The 15,595-nt window shown below is 36.6% G+C and overlaps 1 pseudogene; it reads left to right on the plus strand.

Annotated features, from left to right (window-relative positions):
- Positions 1–11,248: 11,248 nt before the first annotated feature.
- Positions 11,249–15,595, plus strand: part of LOC100026211 (triosephosphate isomerase-like) — a 32,502-nt pseudogene continuing 28,155 nt past the window's right edge.

Genomic DNA, 15,595 nt, shown 5'->3' on the forward strand with positions numbered 1-15,595 from the left:
TTGTATATATATATGTAAATATATATATATACACACATATATATGTAGTTATTAATACATATATCTATATACATATTTATGTCTTGGTATTTCATCCTATACAGTTTGTCACTGTTCCCTCTAAGTGTAATTCTTCTAACTGCCCAGGTGATAACATTTTTTAAGAGTTACCAATGATCTCTTTTCTTATAGGGATACATATCATTTTAACTTATTGGATCTCTTAAAAAAAAGTTTTTTTTTGTTTTGTTTTTCTTTTTCCCTCTTTCTTAATTACCTTTTAATGATTCTCTTGAGTTCTGTGCTTTCATTCTCTTTTAAACTCTCAGCAATTTGTCTTTTAACTTTATCATTCAGCTGAAACTACTCCTTCCAAAGTTACTATTGATCACCTTGTGGCCAAATCTAATGGTCTTTTCTCAACTCTTACCCTTCTTAGCCTAATATAAACCTGATTGATAACCTCCTTCTGGTTACCCTTTCCTCTCTGGTTTTTATGATACTCATCTCTCTATTCTTCTCCTACCATGTGAGGATTCTTTCTGTCTCCTTTGTTCATTTTTTTATATCACAAAGAGTAACTGTGGGTATCTCCCAAAGCTTTGTCCTGATCCCTCTTCTTTTTGTCTCTATATCATCTCATTAAAGCTCATTCTCTTGGGGACAGCTAGATGGATCAATAAATTGAGAGCCAGGCCTAGAGATGGGAGGTCCTAGGTTCAGATCTGTCTTCACACAGTTCCTGGCTTCTTGACCCTTGGCAAGTCATTACAGAGACCTTTTGGTTCTGCCTTGGAACCAATACACAGTATTCATTCTAAAATGAAAATAAGTTTTTTTTTAAATCTCATCTTCCCTCTCATTGTTTTAATTATCATCACTACAAAAATAATCCCCAGATATCTCTATATAGTCTGTCTCTTTGGAGGAAAGATAATAAATTCAATTCTGGACATGTTAAATTTAAGATATCTATAGAACATCCATCTCAAGATGTCTAAAAGTATGTTAAATTTAAGATTTCTTTGGAATATCCATCTTAAGATGCCTAATAAGCAGTCAAAAAGTCCAAAAATGCAAGACTGGAAGTCAATTGAAAGGTTAGTGCTGAAGAAGTAGATTTGAAAATCAGCAGCATAAAGATGATAATTAAATCCTTGGGAGATGATGGGATCAGTAATCAAAATAATATGGAAAAAGAAAAGAGGACCCTGGAAGATATCTATAGTTAGTGAGCATGACCTAGATAAAGACCCAGCAAAGGATTCTAAGGAGTGGTCAAATAGGATGGAGGAGAACTAGAAGAGAATTGTGTCACCCAAAAAGGAAGATGCAGATTGACAGTGTCAAAGGCTGAAAAAAGATGAAGCAAGATAACGATTGAGAAAATATCAATTAAGAGATCATTGGCAACTTTGGAGAGATGAGATGAATGATGAAGTTGGAAACTAGTTTGTAGAGTGTTAATAGGAAAGGAAGTGGAGATAATAAATGTAGATGGCCTCAAGGAATTATCTACAAAACAAAAGTAGGATGATAGCTAGCCGGGATAGATAGATCAAATGAAAGTTTTCATTTTAGAAAAGGGAAGATGGGAGCATGTTTGTTAGTAGGAAAGCAGCCAATAGATAAGAAGACAGTGAAGCTAAGGTGAGAGAATGGGGATAATAGAGAGGCCAGTTTGCTGGAGAAGATAGAATAGAATGAATTCACTTATACATGTGGGAGGATTTGCTTTTGCAAGAAGAAGGGCTGCCTCTTTATATCAGACAGGGGTAAAGGAAGAGACAGTTGCAGAAAGTTTCTAAGTAATATGAGATGAGGAAGAAAACATGAGAAGGAGTTTGCTATGGGGGAATCCTGCCCTCCACAGTGTCTGGGGTCTTTTGGCTGGGTGTGGCTTCATCGGCAGATAAAAAATGGATGGGCAGACAGTTTAAAGATTCAACCTGCGGTCAGATGTCACAAGAAAACTGCTCTGCCTTCATTCAGGCTTGTCTTTATTTTATATCCTCAGTGGTTTCATATTTCCTTGGCACAGTTTCGTTTCTCAACATACATGTTTTTTATAGATAATTATAGATTAACTTCTTAACAAATCATTTAATCAACAATCTACCACTATACTATACTATACCATAATCAACAATCTATGATTATCCTACATACTATGTTTCTATAGATTCTAACAACAAAACTAGAAGCTTAGAAGATATATGTGTTCTCATCATATGCAGAATGGCTAGGGGTCAGTTCCCCATTAACCTGTGAGGCTGACATGCAGTAAGCCAGGAATAATTATTCGTTACACTAATCAAATACATGATCAATCAGACTTCTAAGGAGATAATAAGTTAAGGGGGTCAACAGATAAACAAACTATAACCCAGTTTCAGGTATTTTTCCATATCAGGCTTTCATTTTCTAATGTTTCACTAAAGTTTCCAAGACAGATCACCTAGGCTTCAGTTAGCAAAACAAATTGAAGTATAACATACCAGTTGCCTGAAGGGCAATTAACATACCTGTCATCACTGGCCTGTACATGGGGATGTGGGAATCCAAGCACAGTTTTGTTAGGAGTTTTATGCTTGAGAAAAGAGTTCTCATTTAAGTGGGTACATAAGAATCCTTAGGTTTAATTTTGTAAGTAGGATCTTTTGGTAATATTCTGTATTAGCCCTGTATGCATTTTGCTCTCGTCTATTTTTCCTGGAGCTAGGGAGAAAATAATAATCATAGAATTTCCAATAATAAGGGATGTTAGTGAGAGAAGTCACACAGAGGGGGTCTGAGTGGATGTTTCCATCCTTCCTGGGACCCACTTTGAAATCCCCAGTTTCCACCTGTGAGTGTGTCAAACAGCATGGGCTTGATGGCTCCCAACAGGAGTTTTTAGTGAATGGTCTCAATTTTTTTAGGGAAATATGACTTGACATTCTAAGCTGAGAGAGTGGGGGAAGGGAGAGTTGTAGGAGGCTTAAGGAAGTGTGAAAAGGTTTGGAAAACCTCTGTGGTGAGTAGGAGTGAATGAATTGAGTAGAGAGGTAAAAAAGGACCATTAATACCTCTCACCTAGACTTTTACATATCCTTCTATTTGGTCTCCCTGCCTCCAATCCATCTTTCACACAGTTCCCAAAATTATTTTCCTAAAACATAGGTCAGACCACATCAAGCCTCTGCTAAAAAAGCTCCTTATTACCTGTAGGATCAAATACAACATCATTTGTTTGACATTTAAGGCTCTTCATAACCCTTTCTACCTTCATTATCATCTTTTTCTCTTTACTAATCTTCAGACACTTTACAATCCATCCATAAAGGACTATTTGCTGTTCTTCTCAAAAGATACTCCATCTCCCAATGATCTGCCTTTATATTGGTTATTCTCTATGCCTAGAATGCTCTCCCTGCTTACTTCTGCCTCTTAGAATTCCTGGCTTCCTTCAAGACTCTGCACAAAGATCTTACAGGACCTTCCCTTGCCCACTCCACACATTCCTCCCTACCCTCATCCTCATCCCTCCCTCCCCTACCCATTCCCACCCCACTCCTTACACTACTGGTGCTTTCCTCTTTAGTGTTACTTTTCTTACATTCTGAATATCTTATATGTACATATTTATGTGACTGTTTTCTCTCTTTTAGGATGTAAGTTCCTTTCCTTTTTCTTTTTATCCATTATGCTTAATGCAATGCCTTATCTAGGGTATTAATGAATGATTGTTATTTGAGGAATTGAGTACTTGAATGATAGATTTGTCCATGGCACTATTTGTTTTCAAGGAATGGAAGAAAACTGAAAACAGCTCTTATCTTTATAATTATTCATGATGACTGCCATACTTGAGAGGTAGAGTACTATTCAGTAATTAAGTAAATTGGTTCACACTCTTCTATGCTCAAGTAATTCCTTTTTAGAAGCATCAGCTATTTCTCTCCACATCATGACCTCTTTGATAATTTCCAAAAACAGTATGACTGAATCATCATTTGCACCTCCCTCTCCCATTGGATCACTGGCTATTTGGCAGTTAGGCCAAATTGAGCAGTCTAGGTATTTTTTTTTCCTGCTAACATGCTATTATGTAGCATGATAATATTTCCATTCTCCAAGATTAAATGATACTTTCTGCTTAGACAGGTACCTCTTCTTTAGGACAGAGTCTAATGCCATCAAACTCAAGCCAACATGTCAAAGAAGGACCTTGTATGAGTATGATCTGGTTCAAGCCAATCACAGTTCAAGACCAAGTTCTCAGATTGAAACCATCCCTAAACAAAATGTTTTCTCAGGGGGTAAAAATGGTTCAGGTTTTCCTTTGGCTTGGCTCCAAAGTCAATTAAGTTTCATTTTTAAAATGAAGTACATAGTATTCACTTGCCCTGAATCTTTAAACAATTATATCTTCCATGCTGGCTTGCCAAATTTTGCTTAGAAAAAAAAAAACACATAATATCAGCCTTCGCAGGGTTATTGCGTACATTACACCCAATAACTTTTCTTGCAAAAGCAGACACTGAGGCTTTAAAAAGCTGTGATTTGCCCATGTACCTTCAGCTAGTTTCAGGTGGGATTTGAGCCCAGGTTTCTCTTGAGTCAGGTCTAGTACTCAGCACCATCTTGCCTCTGAGAATAGAATTGAGATGGTCATATCAGACTAACTTTGTTTCATTATTCAAAGTAAAATAACATTGATCAATAAAAAAATGTGTTTTTCTTCACCCCATCCATTTTTAATTTACATTAATATACTCATTCATTACATTAAAATACCCAGTTAACACCCTCCTTCCCCTTCCCCCCATTAGAGAAGACATCAGTTGACAAAGATGCATGTACATATAAAACTAACTTATTTATTTCTATTTATCAGTTTTACCCAAATGAATGTACTTTTTTCAATGCCATCCCAACTAAATTAGCAAAAAATTAATTTATTTAGCTAGAAAAAAATAATAACAGAAATAATTTTTTAAAAGTTTAAGAATATCAAAAAATTTTATATTTAAAAACCATAAAGGAAGGAGGTACCAGATTCTGAACTATATGATAAGGCAGAAATCATCAGAACTATCTGATACTGGCTAAGAAATAGAAATGTGGATCACTCCATCCATTTAAGACTCCTGGTGGCATTAAGCATTGGGAATCTGCTATGGATACTCTATTCCTTATTAGAACTGAATTCCATAAGAAGCTACTATAGAAGACTACCCAGATGAAATCATAGGTCCATAGATTTTATAGTTCAAAGGAATTATCTCATCCAACTCTTTTACATTACACATGACAAAACTGAGGACCAGGCAAGGAGAAGTGATTTGCTCAGTCACGTGGGCAAAAAAAGAGCTAGTATTCAAAGCTAGATAATGAATATTTACTAATGTAAATTCAACTCAGTTCAGTTCAATGCCTTGTTATGGGTTGGTAATTATCCTGGGTTCTTAAAGTCTATGCTAATGAAATATAAGTTGCTGGCAAAGATAAGGAAGCTCAAATGACATTAAGTATGTACTCCGCAAAGGATCATGCACCTGTTTTTGAGGATTGGCTTTGAAGATTACCAAGTAAAATAGAAGATGCTGGTCCACAAAGGATTAGCCACCAAGGGATGATTTTTAGTCATAAAAATTTAGGCTTCATCTTCAAAGGTTTATAAAGATTATGATCCGCTTGAATGGAGGGACCTACACCAAAAAAAAAAAAAATCAAAGATACTAGAAGCATTGAAATAGGATGATAAATATACAACTTTAGCTTCTTCTCCTGGTCTTCTACTTTGCCCATGCAGTATATAAACAGTGTGTCAAAAGAGTCCCTGTTCAGGTTAAAGGCCTTTTGCACAATGTAGAAAAGGACATCCCAGCACCATCTGCCAGCCACAAAATTCTATTAAGTTGTCAGCATGATAGATGGCAAGTCTAAAGCATAGGGACATGAGAAAATCTTCAGTAAGACATTGGCATTAAAACAAATCTAGCAAAAAAAAAAAAAGGATCACAGGGTAAATATATAAACCATCCTGCATGGCAAAATTTTCATTTGCATAGGAGAAAAAGGAAACATCAGATCCTTAATCTGAGAGCATATGAATCCAAGTGAGTGGCAGTGAAGACAAGAGCTTCTCCAGAAACCCTGATGTGCTGCTTTCCATAGTACACACATGTGTTGGTACATGTAAGCATGTCTATGAGTCTTCAGTAAATCCCAAAGGTGCATGTGATTCACTCCCTAAGACTTTTAGGATCCCATCAGCATACCTTGTCACAGGGCTTGAAGCAGAAAAATGATTTAAATAGCAGAATGAAAAACAGTTTGATTGTTACTCTTCAACCATAGATTAGCTCACAAAAACAACTATTCAGAAGGGTCATTGCCTTGTTTTGACATCTGCTATAATCAGAGTGCCAGACTGTTTTTCAACATCTCTGTGTTAAGATGATTTTAAATACATCATTTTGTAGTTGTTAGTTTATAACTCTGAAACAAATGAAAATACTAATGAGCTAGCCAGGATCCAGTTTTGAACTGCCACACAGAGCCAAGAGATTAAATTTGCTTAAATAAAACCTCAGCATGGCAAGAGGACTTGAAGTAGTAAAAATATGAATTATTTTAGGAGAATGAGTTTCCAAAGAGAAACTTCACAATTATATTTTCCAGGCACTTTTAACATAGACAAGCAAAAGGAGAATATTGGAATCCCTTGAATTCTGTTTCATTTTTGAGACATATTGAGGTTATGAGTCAGCATTCATTCAAAACTATAATTCACATAGTTTTCACTATGGCTTTATTTTTTTTTAACCAGCCAACCAAAGGTCCCATTAGTCAAAAAAGGGAGAAAGGAATGGATGGGAAGAAAATGGCACTTTCAGTAAAATAATGTATAGTATGAATACAAGTTTCTCCCAAACATGAGTACATTTTCCACAGGTTTCCATGGCAGTGATGTAGGAGAACACTCAAGAAATATATGTACTACACATGTTAGGGCAGAGCCTGGAGCAACTCATGCTTCCAATTCTTCAAAACCACCAATGTCTTCTGGTGATGTTGCTGGTGAATGGATATCTCCTGTACTGCTAGATACTTTCATTTCTACAGCTTTCTGCTGGGCAACTATCAGGTTGCTTCTTTCTGCTATATAGTAGCTCTTCTTCAGTTCTTTTGTGATGCATACCCTACTCCAGTCTGCCACAACAAGCCAGCTAGATAGAGAAGATCTTAGCCATTTTTAGATCTGCTTGTGAACTATTTTTCCTCCTACTGAATTCAGATTGTGATGCTAATCTCCTACTTGACTTGGAGTTAAAGTTCCTTTCCACCCTTATTATATATACCCGTAGTCTTTAGCTTGTATCCTTTTAATGCATTTCAGAGTGCTCTTTTAGTAAAAATACTAAATGGGTGGAGCTGAGGTAACAAAGTTCTCTTCAATCCTCTCAGTGTATTCAGTTGCTATCCAAATCAACTTGGAAGAAGATGGAAATTCTAATATAGACAGAGGATATGAAAAGAGCTAGAAAGCCTCCCCCTTACTTCCTTTGTTCTATATTTCTGTTTTTGTTATGCATTCCTACAAGCAATAAAATTACTGATTTCCCTCAAGATGTATTTGAGAGGGCATATGGGAGTTAGAAATACCAATTAAGAGATTATTTCATAAGTAATAAGGACCTGAACTAGAGTGAGTAAAGAGAATGTGACAAATTTGTAAGATACTGTCGAGAAGCATTTACTGGACTTGTTTGGGTGGAAGAGGAAAAGAGAAGAGTCAAAAATAACTTCAAGATTTCAAACATAGTTCCTATAATATCAAAATATCTTCAACAAAAATTTAGAGCATTGCATGAGTTACTAGGTAGGTAGAGAGTTCCATCAGAAGGAATATGTTGCTGGGTGGGATGCAATTAGGTGGTTCAGTGGATTGAGAGCCAAGTCCAGAGATGGGAGGTCCTGGGTTCAAAGGTAGCCTCAGATACTTCCCAGCCCTGATCCTGGTCAAGTCACTTAACTCCCACTTTCTATCCCTTACTACTCTTCTGCCTTGGAACCTATATATAGTATTGATTCTAAGACAGAAGGTAAAGGATAAAAACAAAAAAAGAAAAGAAAAGAAAAAGAAAGAATTGACTTTGACATACTAGCAGAGCCTCCAAGTGAAGCTCTCTAATTTACAATTAGACATGCAGACCTGGAGTTTAGCGATTAGGATCAAATATATGGATTTGGGAGCCCTCTGTTTCCTGTCTGTCCATTTGTTCTCAGTCTCCTTTGCAAAATCTTCATCTAGGATATACCCACTAACAGTGGATGTCCCTTCTATGATTTGTCTTGGACCTTCTTCTTTTCTCCCTCAATATTATCTTCCTTGGTGTTCTCATCAGTTTTTAGGATGGCATTTTATAATTTCTATACAGATAGTTTCCATTTCTATATTTTGAGCCCTAATTTTCCTCCTGACCTTCAATCCATCATCATCAACTTTCTTTTAGACCTCTCAAACCATGTTCAAAACAGAACTCATTTTCTTGCCCCATAAAACTTCCCCACTTCCAAACTTTCCAAATACCAATGAACCACCATTCTCCCAGTTACACACCCCCAGAATTTTCCTCAGTTATTCACTTGAACTTATCCCAGATATTCAATCTGTTTCTTCTACCTTCACAATATCTCTTTTCTTTTTCTCTCCAGTAATATAAACCACCAATCTGATTAAGGGCACTTCAACATCGACTATTATAATAATTTTAGTTCCTGTTCTAGTCTACCCTCAGATCATCTCCAGAGTGATGTTCCTAATGAGCAGGTCTGACTATGTCACCATCCTTACTCATTAAATTCCACTGGCTCCCTATCACTGTAGGATCAAATATATAATATACATTATGGTATTCAAAGCGCTTAATAGTCTGCCCCTCACATTTCCAGTCTTTTTACACTCTATAATTTAGCAACATTGGCCTATTTGCCATTCTCACATTCTCCCCTCTGTGCTTTTATTATGTTAAATTTATTTATTTGTTTATTACATTAAAATACCTAGTTAACTCCCTCATGCCCTCTCTCTCCTCTCCACTTCCCCTCCCCCATTAAAGAAGACATCATTTGACAAAAAGATATATGTAAATATAAAACTATGTCTTACTAATTTTCTATTTACCAATTCTATCTCTTTGCCTTTTTCATGGATATCCTCCATGCCCAGAATGGCCTCCTTCCCAACTTCTAGGTTCTTCTGACTTTTTACAGGGACTTTCTTTAAATCCCACCTTCTATAAGAGATCTTTCCTGGTCCTTCCCTCATCATCATCATCACACACACACACACACACACACACACACACACACACACACACACACACACACACTAAGGTCTTTCCTCCATGATTACCTGATTACCTTCCATTTACATTGTGCATGTGTACATATGCAAATATCTTGCATATTTAGTGTTGTTTTACAGTCTCCCCATTATAGTGTGAGTTTCTTGAGGTCAGGGACCATGTTTGTCTTTTTCCTTTTTTGTGGTATCCCCAAGTCTGAGCATAATACCTAGCACATAATAAATGCTTAATAAATACCTGTTGACTGACTGCATAGAAACTATCATTGATTCCCTGGGAGTAGATGAGGCTCTCTCCAATCCTATGAAGTCCCAATCTTCTTATCTGTAAAATGGAATTATCTTTCTATCTAACTGCCAGCATCATTGTGAGGATCAAATAAAACGTATGTTAAAACTTAGAAGTACTATTCAAATATAAGTTATTATTTTTCTTTAAATGCTGTGCTTGAATTTTTGAGAAGATGACAGAGAATTCCCAGTACCTTTTAAATAGCTCCTGTTGGAGGTAGATATAGGCTAAACACACCCAAGAGACAGATTAGCCCAACACACCATCATTATTAAGCAGAAAGGTGTGCTCAATTCAAGTAGCAACATCTTTTTACCCTAGAGTTACTAGCATTATGTAAGTACAAATTTTAGAAAGGAATTGGACCATGGCTATGGGTGTGGGCATTTTCCTAAAAACATCTAAACATATGCTTCCATTTCTTCTGCCACATGAAAAGCAAAGTTTTCACAACCAGCTGTTGATGAGTTGCCCCAAACTAATGCTGATTTCTGCCTTATCTATGAGCTGGGCCAGTCTTAAATTTCTAGATGTTACCTGCTTTACTCGATGTTCATCAAAAGTCAACCACTCATAGATATTTCCACTTTTAATATGTCAGTATCAATTCAGCAATTTCTCTCCATAGTTCATTCCAACTTCATCTCCATATATAAGCCATATGCTGTTCTCAAAGTCCAAGATTAGGAGTCAGGGTATCTGGCTTCAAACCCCAAATCTGCTACTCACTCCCCCAGTTAAATTGAATAAATCATTCTCACTCACATGTTCCTGTGTACTGTAGAAATAATATCAATCTTTATAACACTTGATACAGATTCTGTTTTTGTTGTTGATGATCTTAACCTTGTTCTGGACCCGTGATTTCATTGGTGAGGGGAATTCCCTTATGGAAATCTCTTCTCTTAATACAGATTAGCAATTAATTTGTAATGTATAGTCCTAGAGAATTGCCTATTTCTTTATGACCAGTAATTTCTTTTCCCTGCTCATTATACAGTACTAGTGGGATACAATACTTCAAGAAAACTTTCCTTTTTTCCCTTTCTTCAAGATTATTTTTCATCTCAAAACATTATCCTAGATGATGTTACTACGAAATCTTAATTTTTTAAAATTTAATTTAACTTAAATCTTACTTACTCATCTTCTCCTGATTTCTTTCCAGCATTTCCTCATATCTTCTCCCATCATTCCATCTATGTATTCTTGATCATCAACTGTTTGCTCCCATTCTTCTGCATTTACTCAAAATGAAAATCATGAGGTAGGAGTGAAAAGACTACTAAATCTGTAGTCAGAACACCTGAGTTTGAACTTTAGCTGGGGCACTTTAGCTATAAGACTTTTTATGGAGGTAGAATTTCCTCATTTGTATGTAATTGAACATTGCTGGAGTCCTGTGTCCTCTACAAGATCAAAATTCCCCAATGTTCATCAACTGAGATCTTGAAGAGTTTAGCTCCTCTCATTCCTGAGGAATGATTAGGAGAAAGAGCAGCCTTGTGAGAGAATGAAAGGGATGGAGACAGAAAAAGGCAAGAGGAGAAGAGAGTTGGGGCGCAGGGGAAAGACAGAATCGCTGCAACCACTGCACCATGGACCCAGGCATTGGAGCAGAGGTGACTCTGGGAGGAGGCAAGCTAACACTGTCCCTGCAAGCAAATCACCAAGACAGAAAATGCTGGGATATCAAGGTAAGGGCTGTGGCTGAGTTATTCAAAAACCATAGAGAACAGACACAGAGTGGCCAGAGCTGTTCATTCTGCTGTGAACAAAACTGGCAAATAGACACTTTCCCATTATTTGCCTCAATTCTGTGTGTGTGCGCATGCATATATAAAAGAAAAAGAGAGGAGAGAGGGAGGAAAAGAGGTAGAGAGACTGAGAGATTGAAAAAGAGAAAACGAGCTTTTCCCAATTCTGACTTCTTAAGAGTTTACTTTCTGTTTTGTTGCTGTTTTAAGACTGACTTGTTTAAGATTTTTAAAATGTGACTTATCATTGGATTACCAATCTGTGCATTTCCTTACTGAAGTGAATATGAAAAGAAGTCACAAGTAACAAAGCATTTACAGGAGAGAAATAGAAATCTTAAGCTTATATATATAAAGTATATATGTGTGTTTACATATACATATTGTAAAGATTAAATTTAATACTCCCCTGATTATAACAATGAAAATACTTAACTCTCCCCTGAATGTGAAGATTAAATTGTAACCCCTGTTTATTTTTAGAACACCCTACTTAAAGTTGAGTATGAAAATCTGCCCATTTTAGATTTAATGACCAAAGGTATAAACACCCCATTCACACTTGAGTGAGGGAGGTCTGTGACCCACGTATGTGATAGTGAGTGACGAATCAGAATCAACTGACTGCCTTCTGTGCAATCCTAGAGCAGAGTGTCACATGTGATTGGTAGACATAAAATTAGGAGAAGACACAGGAAGTGACACAAAGGAAGCATCTTTAAAAGGAGCTGTTACTTCCTGTGAGAGAAAAAAAATTCTTCATTCCCTGGAGTGCTGACTGGACCTGAGACCCTGTTTCCTGGTGAAGCTGATAAAGAATCTGCTGACTTGACTGACACGTGGTGAGTGAAAGGCTGACTTAACTGCTGGTTTTTTCTCTAAAGAGACCAGCCTCAGGAAAGACCTACTCTTAAGGGTAGCTCTAACTCTCCCTGCCAAGGTTGGGGGGGAGGGGGAGGAGGTAAATTACTTAGTACTGAGGCGAGATATCTTACCTTATGCTCTCTCTGATTTCTTGCTTCACTCTTTCTACATTTTGTAATGAAATTGTAAATAAAATCTCTTTGGAATTAATTAAATTCCTGGAGACCACACTCATAAAATATAAAGTCTAACCCTTTTAAAATTAACCCCATTTTACCCTTATAATATATATGTATAGATATGTTTACCACTACAAGAGAGACAGATTTGCTTTCTTATTTAGGATATTCTTAGGTCTTGAACTGATCAAAAAAGAATTATTGATTCATATTTTTAAAGCTTCCTCAAAGCATGGAAAGAAAAATGAATTCAGATGCTGAATGAGCCAGCAGTAGGAGTTTGTAAAAGAGCCATAATTAGTCTTTCTCAGGCAGTCACCTCAGGCACATCTTCCCATTGTACTTTCTGTGAGATTTTTGAAAGGAAAACCATTCCCTCACAAGGGTAAGAGCTAAGAGTATTGACTAGAGAGAACGTCATTTCTGAAGGGAAGAGCTGAGAAAGAGCAGGAAGATGAGACAGCCAAGAGGGAGTAACCAATCTTCTGGCAAACACAAGCACTTTCTACTCTCATAATACTTAGAGATGGAAAATGAGGAAATTATTACCAAATGATCTGTGATATTCCTTCCAGGTTTAAAATTTGAGTTTTCTTCTGTTCCTTCTTTTTTAAATCTGGAGCTTCATTAGTAGAAGGTTGAACCAGAAGTCCAGATAGACATAGATTTGGCCAAAGACCAAGAACCAAAATAGGGGATAAATATTAGGATTTGGATTATCCAAAACCCAAGTAGAAAGAACTTCATAGAAAGACATAATTCGAAAGATAGTTCCAAAACAGAGAGATCAGACAATGAAGAATTGACAGAGAGCATACCTTTAATGAAACGTCCAAACAAAGCCCAAAATAAAAGTGCCAGATCTCCTCCTATCCCTATAGGTTCTGTATTTGAGCCTTATTAACTGCTATCTCTTTACTTGTCCCTACCCCAAAATCTAGGACCCATCTTGAACCTCAACCAGAGACTATAAGGAGTCATCTGACAGTCATTCCACAATGCAGTAGCTGGCCAGTCTTACTCCTGTTCCTGCTTTGACTTAAGCATTCTTATTTCCCAGGAACTAATTTTAATTTTCTGTCTTGTGTATCAACTGCCCTGTGACACATCTGACTAGGTAAGAGAGGAGAAAATGTTTGCTAAAGGTTTATATCAGCAAATAGGCAGCTTTAGTGAGGTCAAGAAATAGGTCTTAGGAACTGAAATTCAGGGGCAGGAAAACTAATGACTGGGACAGCAGAATTATAAAAGAAGTACTGTTGGGAAACCCCATTATTGCCCATATAGCAGACTGAATGAGACTAATAATGGCAAATATTTGGACTCTGCTTCAGTTACTTATCTGAAGAGCATTAATATTTGTTATGGAAACCAGAGATGTCTCCTAATAAGGATTTGGAAATAAATCTCCCCAATAGAAATTCAGGTATTGAGAACACTGATGGACAATGCAGGCTATCAGACACTGAGAAATAAAGGCCCAAGACAGAAAAAGTTACTGAGGAATCTTAGTAATAAATTGGATTCAGTCATAAGAGAACAAAAGTAGAAGGCAAAAACCCTAGTTATCAGTTATTATCACAATACTAAAATCATAGTGGAATGGAATCATTGCTCTCATTGGATTACTTCTATTACTCCTTCCTAGGGACATGATTGGGCAGATAGGTGGCATAGTGGATTGATATCAGGCCTGGAGTCAGGAAGGCCTGAGTTTAAATCTGACCTCAGACATTTGTTAGCTGGGTGACCCTGGACAATTGTTTGCCTCAATTATTTCATCTGTAAAATGAGTTGGGAAAAGAAATGGAAAATCCCAAATGGAGTAACAAAGAGTCAGACACAACTGAAATGACTGAACAACAATAAGGGACATGATTTGTTCCCAAGGTCTAGGGCAGAAATGAGTTTATAATGAGATGGGCAAATAGAAGGAATCCATTGAGCTATTATAAAGGCAGGGATTAAGCTACTTGGTCAAAATGAACTATTAGGATGTCAATTTATTTTCATGATCTTAATCAACCTTTAACTTTTACATTTATGTCCAGAACAATATAAACTAATAATACACATAAAAATTTTAATTTAAAAAAAGAGGACACAAATTTCTTATGTATAGATAGGCAATTGGTGATATTAATTAATTTCTGTTACCTTGAAATCCAGGTAAAATGTTAAACTGAAAAGTATGTTGATTTTTGAAGCTGAGAACCTGTTCAAAACCAAGTCCTGCCATTTGTATGACCTTAGACAAAGCACTTCACCCATCTGGGCCTGTTATGGGCCAGGATACTGATGAAGCTGAGGAGGTTAGAATTAACCTCTCATTCTCTCATGCCATCAAGCAGGACTATTGTGATAAAGGAAGTGATAGGGCAGAGCTGGGGTGGTTTGGGGTGGTTTGAGTTAACCTTGTCCTTTCCCACAAGGAACAAATCTGGAACCCCACTATGGACTCATTGGGCAAAAGGGTTATAAAGTTAACCTTAAGACCCTAGAAGAAGGCTTTCCCAGTCCAGAATGTCTTAGCTCATTACTTTTAACCTTATTGCCTATAGCTCTTATCTGCTTTTAAATTCCTATGAACTGTTTTTACCTAGAGGTACAAGGACTTTTTTATTATTGTTAAACAGCTTATTTATTTGATTTCTCAGGCTCTGGGTGATGATTGCACCAGATGCTAAACCATGACCAGAACAGATCCTCATTCTCCTCATCTATAAAATAAGGGAGTGGTAGACTAGGTGATTTCTAAGGGCTCTTTTAGTTGTAAAGTTCTTATCATATATATGATTAATGTTTTTTGCTATAAATGGTGGTAAACCAGGACTCAGATATTCAAACAGTTTCTTTCCCTTGGATTTTTCATTTGAAATATTCAGAAAAGGATGCAGTGCACATACAAATAAATATGTAAATTCAGAGGAATACAAGATTTAGATAGATCATAGATTAATCATGTGCCTGGAAATATAATTGCATTGTTGTTGTTCAGTAACTTCAGTCTTCTCTGACTTTTTGTGACCCTATTTGGACTTTTTTTAGAAAATATACTGAAATAGTTTGCCATTTCCTTCTCCAGCTCATTTTATGGATGAGGAAACTGAACCAAACAGTTTTAAGTGACTTGCCCAGCTAGCAA

Source organism: Monodelphis domestica, chromosome 1 (assembly GCF_027887165.1).
Source record: "Monodelphis domestica isolate mMonDom1 chromosome 1, mMonDom1.pri, whole genome shotgun sequence".
In the NCBI taxonomy this organism is placed as follows: domain Eukaryota; kingdom Metazoa; phylum Chordata; class Mammalia; order Didelphimorphia; family Didelphidae; genus Monodelphis; species Monodelphis domestica.